This window comes from Bombus huntii, chromosome 15, assembly GCF_024542735.1.
Source record: "Bombus huntii isolate Logan2020A chromosome 15, iyBomHunt1.1, whole genome shotgun sequence".
In the NCBI taxonomy this organism is placed as follows: Eukaryota; Metazoa; Arthropoda; class Insecta; order Hymenoptera; family Apidae; genus Bombus; species Bombus huntii.
In genome coordinates, this window is record NC_066252.1 from 3,279,516 (window position 1) to 3,293,573 (window position 14,058).

A 14,058-nucleotide genomic window follows, 5' to 3' on the forward strand; every position below is an offset into this window, starting at 1 on the left:
GAGAACGTGTTAATTAAGAATTATTATGATAACAATATTTTAATAATATTATGAACGGAGAAGTTAATTTCCCATATATTTATCCTGCTGCTTAATCGATATATTAATTGCTTCCTCATACAAATTAAACAGTAATATGTAGTACTTTATATTGACACAGAGTGTCGTTAATAAAGTCATTAATAGATATTACTAAACAACCACGATCGATATATCTGTCAATGAATATACCTACTATACTAGCCGCAATTATAGCTTCAACATTGACGAGGATATTCTCCAATTTACCATAAACATAGATTAATCTCCGTTATTTGATGTGTATGTAAACCGTATATCAAAGACTTAAATTATATTTTCATTTCTACAAATGAAGAAACTTTTGTAAAATCAACGAAGATTTTTTTAATCAAGAAAGATTTCCAGATCGTATCAAGATTAAAGATCAATTTGATTCCAGTGCTTTAAACGCAAGAAGTGATTCAAAGTAAGTAGATCATCCCTAAACCAGAACATTTTTATAATCATTTTATTAAAAATCGATAAAGACACAACAATGTAAATTAGTCTTAGTCCTTGCTAAGCGCTGGACGTAAATGTTAAAAGTAAATATAATAGATATAAGTATGATGATTTATTTTTAATAAAAATCAGATACGCTTAAGGTCAATCGCTGTAATAAGTTTGTCACATGCTAATCTAAAATTCCACTTCTGTCATATCGTATATATATGTATGTACGTGAATTTTGTTCGTTTGATCCATCATAAATGAAGATAAAAATTGTATCCGCGAAAAATAGTGAAAATACCAATGAAATGAAAAAGGTCAGTTCATCGTGACTTACATAAGAATCAAGCGGTGTTGACACAGAATACAAATGACACGTAAAAATATAGGACAGCCTTAAACAAAGAAATTATTATACCTATCTAAGACATTCATAGTGATTGATCATTCGAACAACGAGATAATTCATCTTTCCCGGTTAACAGGCTAAGGTCAACCTTTGCAATATTATGTTTATCGCGTACTATCCTAAGATTTTCACTCCGTAATGTTACATATTCAAATTTTATATATTTCATTCTTTATTACTAAATAGAAAAGTAAGAATTTTATCCACGAAAAAATATTTTTTTTTAATGCAGTTATATAAACACGTATATAATACGATAATAGAATAAAAAGTACATTTTTCCGAAAATCTGTCTGGTCCGTCAGAGGTTTAAATTCATAGTACGCGACCGATTGGACTTAGTTCGGTGTCCAGTTCTCGTGGCAAGTGCGATGACACCCTGGCTGTCGGCAGCTAAACTTAGCAGATGTGATCGGAAACCGGCTGGCAGTTGAAAATTGCAGAGGCCTTGTTCGGCTCTGTCCTATCATTAGGTAGTTTGCAAATTTAAACAATGGTTTCCTACCGCTAACGCGGACCGTCGCAATGTGGCACGGTCAGCCCGGGTTACGCAATGGCCGGGCCACGTGACGATACTGATTAAAGTCGGAGCTGCTCCACGAGAAATCGTCCAGCCTCGCACCATCCACCAGAGAAACCTTTTTCCGTTTTCTTGGCAATTCGTTGGAAATATCGATGAACACATTGTCGAACTTCTAGTAGCAATATGCTTAATTAAAAATATCTTTCTTTAGAATTTTGAATATAGAATAATTAACTGACTTGTAATTTATAAAATTTATATCTACAATTTCATTTGTTTTATTAACAAGTTTGTTGTTGTTATGGAAGAGAATTTATTAGTGTTCGATAACTCGTGACTTGCAACTCGCACAATTTTCCTAATAACATTAATTTAATCGTGCGAGAGGATCATCATAGCCATTGAATTAGCACCATATGCGACAATTCCACTTTAATTCAATTTGATTGAATTCATCGTATTTTATTTGTAACGCAAATTTTGTGATCAACACTAGCTTCTAAAGTGTTTCTTAGCTGGTTTCTTGCTAGTATTAAATTTCTTCTCCTTCATGCCACTATACACAAGCTGTTGATATCCATAATGTTGATTTCATGTTACTTTGTTTGAGTAACAGAATATTGGAATAATAGAACGTTTAGACGATAGGATGTTCGAATAACAGAACGTATAGATGATAGAACGTTGGAATAACAGCGCGTTTTGTTAATATTAAGCTGATGAGTAGGAGATGATGTCGTTCCTCCGTAGTTGGCATATGTCGGGCTAATGCCAGACATTCAGCTTTGCCTCATTGTCAATGCTTATCGATCGTATTAAGGAAGAAGAAATTTACTATAAATCACGTAGAGGAACGACTAAAGCACACGCGTTTCACATAGTTTAAAAGTTTTTGAGAAAGTTTGTTTAAAATTCTGTTATCTTAGAAAGTTTTTTGCTAAAATATTTTACCGAAATAAAGAACGTTCAGATTATTAAACTCAGAAATCTAATTAACGTATTAATATATCTCAAAAATGTTTCCTATTGATAGTAGCAGTAGAGATTCGAATGAAATTTAATATTCGTTTCTCTCTAAAAATGAGAAAAAGAAACGCAAGTGAAAATGGGAAAAACGGTGAAATTTGCCAGAAAGCCGGTAATGGAATTGCACTGGAAAATTTTTCAAAGTTCTCAGGAGTTGCTCGCTTTTATTTATTTCCATGGTCTCAGTTTCCACGACACATTTGTCAGAATATTTCATGACCCGAGAACACGAAACACCGGAGGAAAACGGCTAAAACGTATCTCGAGCTCCCTCTGCCATTTTCCTACCGGTCGAACACAGGAAGTATTTTCTTCTCTGGAGTAAATGTAAACACGCGACGGTAATTTTCGTGACCATTATCATACAGTTACGCCATTTAAACAATCACTGCTTATTCGTATTCGTAACGTGACTCGAAAAATTTCTCTTGGAAACACTACCATCCAATACTGAGAATGAAAAACTCTGGCAAAATATCGTAATTTATTATCTTGATCTTTAAACTATACGGATTTATGAGTATTTCATTCAGTTTTGCTATTAGTTGTACTATATATTGCTAATATTATTAGAAAATATAAAGATTTGATTATGTATGCAATGTAGATTACTACACAGGTATTTTGCATCGTTTTAAGGGGGAAGATCTGCAACATGTATAGTCGTTATTTATAATCAGTATATTTTATCATCTATCGTTATATTAATGACGTGAATTTTTCGTGAAATGAAATTAATTTTTCATCAAATACAACAGGGTTTGGCTTGATTGAATGTTAAAATTGTATTCGGTAATTAGCATAACCGTCTTATCACCAATAGTTGGATAAGATCACGAATTCCTTAATCCTTCGTTTCTTCGTGAAGACAGCTTCGAAATTATGTTATTTTATATTGATAAGTTATTAGAGCACACTAACGCGTAGAAACTGTCATTTTTCTAATGCTCTAAATAAAATAGTTGATCAATATTTATGGTTTTACTCTATGATCTACTAATGGAAAGAATTGAATTTTTAAAATTACGTTTCAATCATCTTTTTCGCTGAGCTCCAATTTCATCTATCGTATTAATGAAATATTTTAGCGAATGTGGTATTGTAAAATGCCTTCGGAATATAAAGTGTTAAATCAGTATGAAACGGCGGGTGGATACTTTTGCGATTAACTCTGTATATATGTTTATTAATATTTTCCTGAATTAAATTATAAGCAGAAGTAGGTGAATTCGAGGAATTCGGAAAATCCACAGTGTCTGCCGTGAGCGTTCTTTACCATTGCTACGGCACCCGGAAAACAATTTCCTGCGGTAATTATAATTCAAATGGGCGAACAACTACGAAACAAACAGGTGGGCATTAACGAAAACGGTGCGCCGTTCTACCCTTAAGCGTTTTTCCTAATTGATGGTCGGAATAAAACTCGATAGGCCGTGCAGATAGGAACAAGCAACACTCCGCTTTCCAGCTCCCTTCCATGGGTCTCGACAATAACAGTTTGCAGTTTCGACCAGGGAAAATCAGGCTAATTTCGACTTCCTTTCTTTTGGTTTGTTATTCGTCGAAGAAATTGAAACGCCTGATAGAATAGAAAAAGAAATCGATGGTCGAACACGTGTGTATAAGATTCATTCGTAATTATAATTAGCGATTATAATTGGTGATTATGTTGTCATTGGAAGCTGAATAATCTCGTTCTAGATTCCAGATAAAAATATGTCTACACAGAAATCTGAGTGACAGAAAAGAGTAAAAGAAATGGTAAAATATCGAAGAGACATCATTGCCGAGTATATTTATTGAAAATTTGTATTTCTAGTGAAATTCATGTTGAAAATTTGAAAAGGATTGAAACGTTCGGAACGGTAATAAATGAAACAAGTCGGAAATAATTATTTAAAAGTAGGAATATCACTTGTATCGTAATTTGTAAATCGATTAACTCGATTAAGAATTGTGATGACAATTGTTGTCATTATGTTGCATAAAAGTCGTCAATTACTATGCGAAGAACTGTACTAAATATCAAGTTTACACCGTACGTGATTTCCTAGCTGTTTTCGAGATTAAGGATTTTCTTACTCTTTTCACTGGAACAGCTTTCAGTCAAATTATTTTTAGGTAGGAAACTCTGAATTCTAATTAGCACTAGGACTCTGAGCTTCTTTCTACTTTTTAAGAGTCATTAACGTATCGTAAATCTAACGAAGCTACCAAGTACAGGATAGAAACACCGCGTCTGAGGATTCTTGGAACGAAAAGAAAATAGACGAACTAGGATTTGTGTAAATTAAATTGCATTAATTACCATTTATAATTTTACATTTTTATCTAAACTTTTTTCTTGAAGTATCACATTCACAAAAATGTATTTATCTTAAAAAAATAATTAATCTTTTGTATCAGCTTATGTGACAAAATTAATTACTTTTATATTTTAAATTTATAAAAATTTATCAAACATATTTGTTATAGTTCTTTCGATCAAATGATATTTTCTTAATCTTAGAAAGTATATTCAATTTGGACAAAATATGAAAAAAGACTTATTCATATGCATCACTTCCCGCTTCAGTTTCATGTTAAACATCATTTTAAAACATCACAAATTCATTTTGTTTGCTAAAATGAGAGCAAGATTGAAATATAAACACAGTTAAATAAATTATTCGATATTATTATCGAAATATCTATTATTTTATTTACAAGTATTTCAAGTCATTCCGTATAAAAACCACCTGCACGGAATAATGCACAGATACAAATAAAAATTTCATCCACATATTTTACAAAAACACATTTAAATCCCCGAAAACACAGCGTAAATACATAAATCCACAACATTCTTTTTTAAATTACGATTTTGTCATTTTTACTATTCCGGTAATTCTACTGTTAAGAATCAAAGATCAAGAAGAAAGAATATGCTGTCGTTAAATTTTAACGAATTTCCAATGAACGATAAACACGAAGAGATATGATAATTACGCTCGAGTAACGAAGGTTCCTGAGTATTCTTTGCAAGTAGACGAACTGATTAGGTTGCGCGTGGAATTGCACAACAGAGCCAGGGTCAGGAATGGTAGAATAGCCACGAGACGTCTTAATTGACCCGGGGGAATGCGTGAATATGAACCAGGCGAGATACGATATGCATTGTCTTGCGCGAAACGTTGGACTAATGACGCCTGTCGTCGGGATACCTAATCATTCTAACTAAACGGACGGTCGCTGGATGATTAAGTGCTATCTTCGTCGGATCTGCTGCACGAATCCACTTGTTTTTCCTTTTAAATTTACATTGCGTGTTTGAGATTTTATTCGATTTAATTGATAATTGAGTTAAGAAATATTGAGCTCTTAAAATACTATACTGAAAACTTATAACTAAATACATACTAAAATATATACTAATATATCAGAATTTCTTGTGAAATTACTAACGATGTTGATTTGAAATTCGGCGAGAAACGAAATTTATTAAATACTAAGCTTCGTGAGGTAAATTTAGGAAAAGAAGGTAAATTAGACTCGTGGAAATTTAGTATCAGCAATTCCCATTTATATTTCCTTTATTCCTTTACTACAGTCTTTTCTCCAATTCTTTTTTAAATTATTGTTCAACCTGGCTTTATCTTAAAAGAAATATTTTGAATTGGTATAAGAATTAACAGAATAATACCATAGATATTGATATAGAAATTCTTAAAATAATATCTGTTTGGGGAATTGTTAGAATGGTACAGATACTGACATAGAAATTGCTAGAATATTATAGATGTTGCTACAGAAATTATTAGAATAGTCTACATACTGGTATAGAAATCATTAGGATGATACCTATAGACATACACAGTAGGTATACACAATTATTAGAATTTTATGACGTTGTCTTAGAAATAATTTAATTGTACTAATTTAACCGTTATGTGCACGATTGTTTCAAATGTAACATAATAAAACATTAAAAAAAATGTCAATTTATGATATATAATCCTGCGTTAATGAATATTTATTTAGCGAAATTTTTATCATACTCAGAATTTGTATATTTCGTGTCTTTAAATTTATATTCTGAATCCTTGATACGAGAGACTCGGGAAGATTAAAAATTAAAACATAAAAGAATCTTAATAATTCAAACTTTCAATCTTTATTTCTTCTCAAACCTCAAACAATATTCATATATTACAAAATAGAACGCAGCCAAAAACAATATGGAAACAATTCCAAAAAAAATATGGAAAATATGTTTCCCAAATTAATTTACAGGAATTTTTATCGTACATTTATTCGTCGCATAAATTATGAAGAATAAGTCGTCGTATTTCTAATCAATACGATAATTGACATTGTCGTGCTAATCGAACACAATAGAATAATCAACGTGATAAATATTACGTACAGCACGTTAGTTTTCTGGGAAACATATTTCATCTTCGTATTACGTCAAACTGTTCAAATTTTCAACATAATTGAAACAGTGTATGAAGCAATAAGAAGCATGACGTCACTTTCCTTGAAAGTCGTTCTCTTTAAATTCTCAAAACGTGTCTTGCATTTCATGAGAAAGCAACGTTTCCCTTTTCCCCGTGCGAAAATGGCGCTGAGTGACTCAGATTAAACGAAGAATAGGGAAAAATGATTTAACTGGTAATTTCCAAGTTTTGCAATTCTTCGTTCATGACACATTCTTATGACTTTAAACGCCGCCACTGTTTCAGGATTAAGACGCCACATCATTCTAGATTAATTCCAATTAAATTGTATTACATTTGTTGCTTTATACAGATAGCTATGGTACCTCAATGGATACGAATGTTTAAAACATCTTACACTGGTTCGTTTCATCGGTTGATAGAACCACAAAAGAGGAAACGGAGAAATGACAGAATATGATTCGATAAACTAAACAGAGAAAAATTTTCGTTATAAGAAGTTCTCGGAAAGTTGTAATGAGATTCTTCCATGAATTCTAAACCAGTTAACCTTTTTCTCTTCGATACTCGTTCTTTGATCGATTCAAGATCTCTGCTTTAATGAAAAATATACTAAATTAATTATATATTATATAACAATGTTGAATCTACAATGTAAATGTGCAAACGAGTTCTTCCATTTCATTAAATTTCGAAATACCTGGTTTGTTAACTTTCGATTTTCCTAAGTTCCAACGAAAATTTTCCAGAAATTTTTCAAACGACATATGGCATATAAAGAAACAACTACGCAATGATTACAATTCGCATCAAAATCCCAATACAAAGTTCAGTGAAATCTTTTTGAAACAAGTAGGAATATTAAATGATATATACTAAAAATAGAGAAACAAACCAAGATGAGGAAAATTTTGGCATAAATATTATTATTAATGTAAGTTTAATTATAACATATATAAACTTTTTGCCGATGTAGATAATAGTGGTTGTTAATGACTGCAAACCGATTCGGCAATAAATAAATAAAAAAATAGATTCATTAAGAAATATCTCACATTTAAAAAATGATTTCAATTCAACGAAAATTGATATATCGGCGTAATTCAACGAACTAACGATTATATTGCAAAGAATTCGTCCAAAAATCATGCGAACGCTGGAGTTTATCTCGTTGTTGCGCGCGGAACGCGACACGAGCATACGCGAAACACGTGTGATTTTCGAAGCAACGTGCCCGTAGTGGCACAGTAGTCTCTCTTGCTTAATCGGATGATTATTCTGAGATCATTCTTACAGCTGATGCCAGTCGCCACGATTTTAACTACCATTATACCGACCACACCACTCAATCTGCCTTCTCTTTGTCCTCTCGCGACGCTCCCAACTGTTTCTCGCATCGAGACACGAGACCACTGGCTCGCTCGATTTTTCGTCTCGATCTCGCCCATAAAACACTTCTTATATCGATCGAACGTTTTCAAACGGAATTTCCAATATTTAACTCGTACACATCGTGAGTGACGTTTCATCGATCGTACAGAGACTGGCATTCTTAGTTTATTTTGAGGAGAAAAAAAAGTTTAGCCAGAATTTCTGTTTCATCGCGATATGAGGGGATTGAATCAAATTGGATTTGTTTTGCAATTCATTTGTGTGTTTTGTGTGCATTAGAAATTAATTCAGAGTGTTTGCTGAATAATTAAAAATGTTTTAGTGTAACGACTTTTTGCCACACAGACCAAAGTGTTCACGTAACTTACAGAAATTACAATTTTCTTTTGCATAGACATCTTCTTGTTTATATCAACTTCTATGTCGATAGAACTAAGTACTTCAGTGAACAAATGATCTTTTAACGAAGCAACTTATTTCCTTTCCAACCAGTAATTTTAGTTTCGAGGAAAATAGTTTTCTGAAAATCATCGTTAGCTCAAATAATTCTGAAAAATTATCTTTTGACGAGACCTTAAACGAAATGAAAAATATTAGACTTTTGTTTCCTACGATTGACCCAAATCCATTGTGATAGACCGAGCAATCTTATTTCTAACGTCGATGGAAATCAATTAAATAATCAAAGACGATGAGAACTGGAGAAACAATTTCGATAAGTGAGCGGACAGACAGAAGAAAAAAGTTGCCGTCCATATTTCGAAACGTCAACGGCAACTCTTAAAAATATTACAGCGCTCGTTTCTGGCGCGATGAAAGAAGAAGGCAGCAAATATTTCTCTTCCTCGCAGAATCTTCCCTTTTATCTCATTGTCGAGCCAAGACGAGAATACGTACTTAGTAGTCTCGAGGAAGCTTGAAAGGAGGCAAAGACTTCCGAAAGAAAGATCCTTTCGATGCCTAGCCCGTGAATTTATTTCGTTGGTATCCTAGCCAGCCATTAGCGAAATTGAGACTCCAAAATTAAAACGTGTCATCGGTACAAGGACGAAAATATTTCGGTAAATAAATCCTTAATAAATACTCCGAGTTCCTTTGGATTTATTAATCGGTTAATATTTAATTCATCGGTCGTCACGGCTTCTTTGCGACCACTGAAGATTAAGTTTTCCTTCTGAGAAAGCCCAGCACTTTATCATTTTGTTATTTTTATTCTTACAAGATGTCTCGCTTCTTTGTTGGAAGTTAAAGGATACGTTGGTTTCTTCACATATTTAAAAGATGATAAAAATGCAAGAAATAGGGATAAAAGGAATGAAGCAGAATATAATTTATCATTGCTTTACATCGGTCTGTCACGTCCAAAGACGAAATATGAAAAACATTTGAATTTTAAACGATTTTCAGATATCAATGCAAAGCAGTACGAACGTAACCATCTTCGTGTCAAGCTCTTCTGATGATATCTAGAGACAGAGCTATGAATAAATTAACTATTAAAAGATTTACAGTGGAAACGATCTGCAGCTGTCTTTTCAATTTCCTGGAACCTTCGTTTAATTCTCGCGAGAATTATTGGATTTCCTTCTGCGATCAACAACAGTGATCTATTCTGATTCCACGATCAGGAAATGGAACGTATCCACAGAACGCAGATTCTAACTATAAAAGTGACCTCTGATCTCTCTAGAGCCGCATGTCAGATGCTCGTTTAAAAGTTCGACTAAAAATAGCAAGTTCCGCCTGTAAGACCAACTATCACTGCGACCAGAGATATTTATAACGATGGATTCTTGAAAAAGGGATGCTCACTCGATCTCGGATGATCCGAACCACGAATGCTGTCCTTACAAGCAAATTATCGCGGCCATTCACTTTTATTATACGTTGTATCTTTGATAAAAATTTCATTAAAAAAATTTTATAGAGATACATGATCTGTTTGTTATTTTACATTGAAAAATTTGAAATCTCAAGGAAGAAGAAACAATTATTTTTCTAATTGTTCAGTTCTTCGTCATTATGTCATATCATCGGAAGTTTAACCCAAGATTATGAATATTTATGACTTCGAATTCGCATTTGCTGGTCTAAAACTTCCTAAGTTCTAAAGCAAACTTGAAATTTCTAGCAATTCTATCTCATCTATCCTCCGACGTTAACGAATCCAAGGACCATAAGGTACCTAAATTTCACTTAGGCGATTATCAGAAGTCAAACAGAAATTCTCCGCGTTAAACTATCGTTAATACCTCCTTTATCCTAACGTACATATATTTCGATCAGCGATTAGAACGGCCGAGAGGTTGCATAATTGAAAGATTCCTCGGGTTCTTGTCATCAACGATCGCCAAAAGGCAACGCAGTAGGATCGTTAGCGGTGGTTCGAATGAAAATTTCATCGTGCGAGATAAGCTGGATACAGCGTGTCCTTGTATTATCAGTAATTAAAGAAAATTCTGAACGGAAGAGCGGGGCAATTTCAGGCAATTGCCACGACAAACGCCCGGTGCACTGTTTCGCGAATGGTTATAGTACGGTGCCTGGTAATTTCAGCAATTCCAACCTACGATCCACGCCTCAGGGGCCCTTCAGATGTAGATTTTCGATCTGTCAACCAGTTGCCAGTCCGTGATAACGGAGAAAGCCGGTCTTTTCAGAAGATCTCAAGTACCGACATCTTTTTTCGCCAGAAAATATCGTGCGAATCATCCCTTTGAGTTACGTATACAAAATTTTTAATCATTTACGTTTGGTATTACTATTATGCCGAAGGGATGTCTTCGATCACGTGAATTTTATAAATTTACTTTAAAAAATTATTAACAGAAATATTTTTGAAATATGTTATTTATATCTAAAAAAAAATTCGAAACTAAAATAATTTATAGCAAAAGTATACTATTACATTAGGATAATAGCAACGTTGATCGATTTCGACGAAATTTTCAGCACGTGCAAAGCTGACAATAGTAACGTATTGCTTAATTAAGTTTTCATTGCAGAGTCGAATAAGAAAAATTGTAAAAATCGACATTTACACTATTTCCTTCGCGACTCCAGTCAACTGCAATTTTTCAAAAATTGTATTCACGCGTCGTTCAAACTAATCCTTGTAACTTCTCAAAAAAAAAAAAAAAAAAAAATATCAGGACGTCTGGTCGATTTTTAAAAAAGTTATTCCACTTTAAATTGTGTCCCAGTATTTTAATGTGAGCGATCGTATGTGTGCCCCCCTCAGACGTTTTCGGAATATACAGACGTTGTTAGTCATCGATTCTTAGAAATATTTCCTTACAATTAATTTTACGTTATATTGGATTGGCAACGATGATTGACGGTTCATTCAAGTTCGTTCTGAGTCGAGAGTGCGGTACCTGTGGCCATTGTTACAAGATCCGTCATAAAACTGTCTTCCGTCCCATATATCTTAAAGGTTATATATCGTGTGATTGTTCTATTCTAAAACACAATATAATATAGGGATAATTGTTGTTTCGATCATGCGGGCGTGTACTTGCGGTCAACTAGCAAAACAGGGCTAGCGGGCGGCCAGTTAACGAGGCAAGAACGCCCTTTTGAAATGACGTTTAAAGTGGACTTGTTAAAGATCTATTGTACAATTAAATTAGCCCTCTTGTAAAACATATACAACATATACAAAAATAGTGCCATGTCCGAATATCAATGTGGAATAAAACTGGACCACCATAGTAGTTTCAATGACCCGAATCGATCACATCAGTCTAGTGGCACGCGTTATCCCACGGGAAGAATATCTTCTTTGTTCGATCGTTCCTCGAAATATGTCGCGACACAGACAGACGCATTCCGGTTGTTCGGATGGAACTGTCCAAGCCGCACGAGGAATTCGACTGCGATACGGGAAAGTGCCGTATACTGTCCAGGAAGTCAGAGGTCAGGGATCCTCAAAGCATCTATAATTCTTCCCAACATGGTTGACACGCGAGAATACCATTGGAGAAATTTTAACCCTTCGCAGTCCTGTGACACTACTAACGTATATAACCACATTCGTAATACATGGCGTAAAACCATTTTGCTGGCGCTATAGCGACACGCGTAATTTGCATCGCAATCGAAAATGTGTTAGACTATGTTGATATACGCAACATGCATCTCTGCATGGCAATTTTCAGGGTAAATTGTTGGTTGATTTTGGTTTGTACGATAAAGTAGTGGAAAATGGAAATCGAGTAGCTGAAAATTGAGGTTTGAATTTAGCTAAACGACGTTTTGTTAAGTCAAATTCGAGATAAGTGGATTATTTGAAACACTTTGTTTCATTGAAATAACTCTCACGATGATTGGAGTAATTAATTACGCAACGTAAAGATTACGTAACGTAATTAATTACGCAACGAAAAGTTTTGATTTCTTCTATTCATACAAACTTGTTTAAAAAAATTCCAATCGAATCGGTGGTTACTCATCAATGTCAAAAGATTGAAGTTGTTGTCTCGATGAAAGATAAATAAACCTAATGCAAATGTCTGCAAGATTGCCGGAGACAAATGTTTATCGAAGCGTCCGTTATTCAATGTTAGCCAAATTTATCATCGATTGTTTTCTCCAGCAAGATTGCGAACTGGGTCAAAGCCGATCACCGCGCAATCGCGATGAAGAAAACCTTCGACGCAACTGTTTCGTTCGATTCGGATCTGCTCTTGCGGCGAAGCACTTTAATTAGTCATTTTAATTGGTAATTAGGCTAGACAGGAGTGGTAGCCACGCGATGGATCCACAAAATTCACTTCTCGTTAGCGATCGTCGTGGAATGTTGCTTTCAGATCGAATAAAAAAGAGAAAAAAATTTGAGAAAAATCTGCAACACTCTCTGTTTGCAACACGCTCTATTTTTCACGCAAATTAACCGATCTTCGAGGGTACACGATCCGATTTCTATCGGAAAAGAATTTATTCGATCCTGAAATTACCAACGATTTTTCTTAACCCCGCTGCGCTCTTTAGACCATTTCCAATTCACATATATTTTTTTATTCGCAAGAAATTTAGTAAATAGATCGAGATGAAGTGGAAAAATCACTTTTTTATTTAACTTTGAAATGAGACAAAATTAAAAAAAATTAAAATATCGAAGGTATTAGAATATTTCTTGTCTTAATAATTGCATCTCTGGCTCTCATAACACATTTTTATTAATTCATCAGTTATTAAGTTGATCAGTTAAGAGAACTTACACCTTTGAACTCAATAGGTGGCCGTCATTTTCTGTTGTATTATATTTTATTGTGTTTCTCATGTTTTCTCCTGCGATCTTCGTATGTATAATGTCACATTTCAACTTCAACTCTAACCGAAGACAACATGATCGAGTGCAGGCAAGGGCCTTTAAATATCGGAAGTTAAATTTGTCGTTCAAAGCTTCTGCAATTAACTGGAGTATTGTATACATAGAGTGCAACAAGAATGTGCCACGCTTTGTTAAATAACCGCCTGTAAAAATAACAGCACAAAGAAAGATGCGTGACGTGCACATCCTTTATGAAATTCTTCGACAGCTCTATTAATAATTGTTACACTATGTTTCTAAGCTCAGATAAAATCTCGTATATTACGTGGCTTGCATCCGGAAGCTTCAGCCAACGTACGTGAAACCACAGGTACGTAACTAGATGTATGAAAAATTTGCTAATACAAGAGAAAAATAAGCCACATAATTTACAAAAAATTATTCAAATTATTCTGTGCAAATTATCCATAATTATTCTGTATGG

At 33.9% G+C, this 14,058-nt stretch overlaps 2 protein-coding genes across 13 annotated transcripts in view; both read right to left on the minus strand.

The window, feature by feature from the left end:
• The window catches only part of LOC126873748 (uncharacterized), a 327,994-nt gene that overhangs the window by 80,792 nt on the left and 233,144 nt on the right, over nucleotides 1–14,058 (minus strand). The gene's annotated exons all lie outside the window — the stretch shown is intronic.
• Nucleotides 1–14,058, minus strand: part of LOC126873706 (potassium/sodium hyperpolarization-activated cyclic nucleotide-gated channel 3) — a 212,211-nt gene that overhangs the window by 68,469 nt on the left and 129,684 nt on the right. The window lies entirely within an intron of this gene.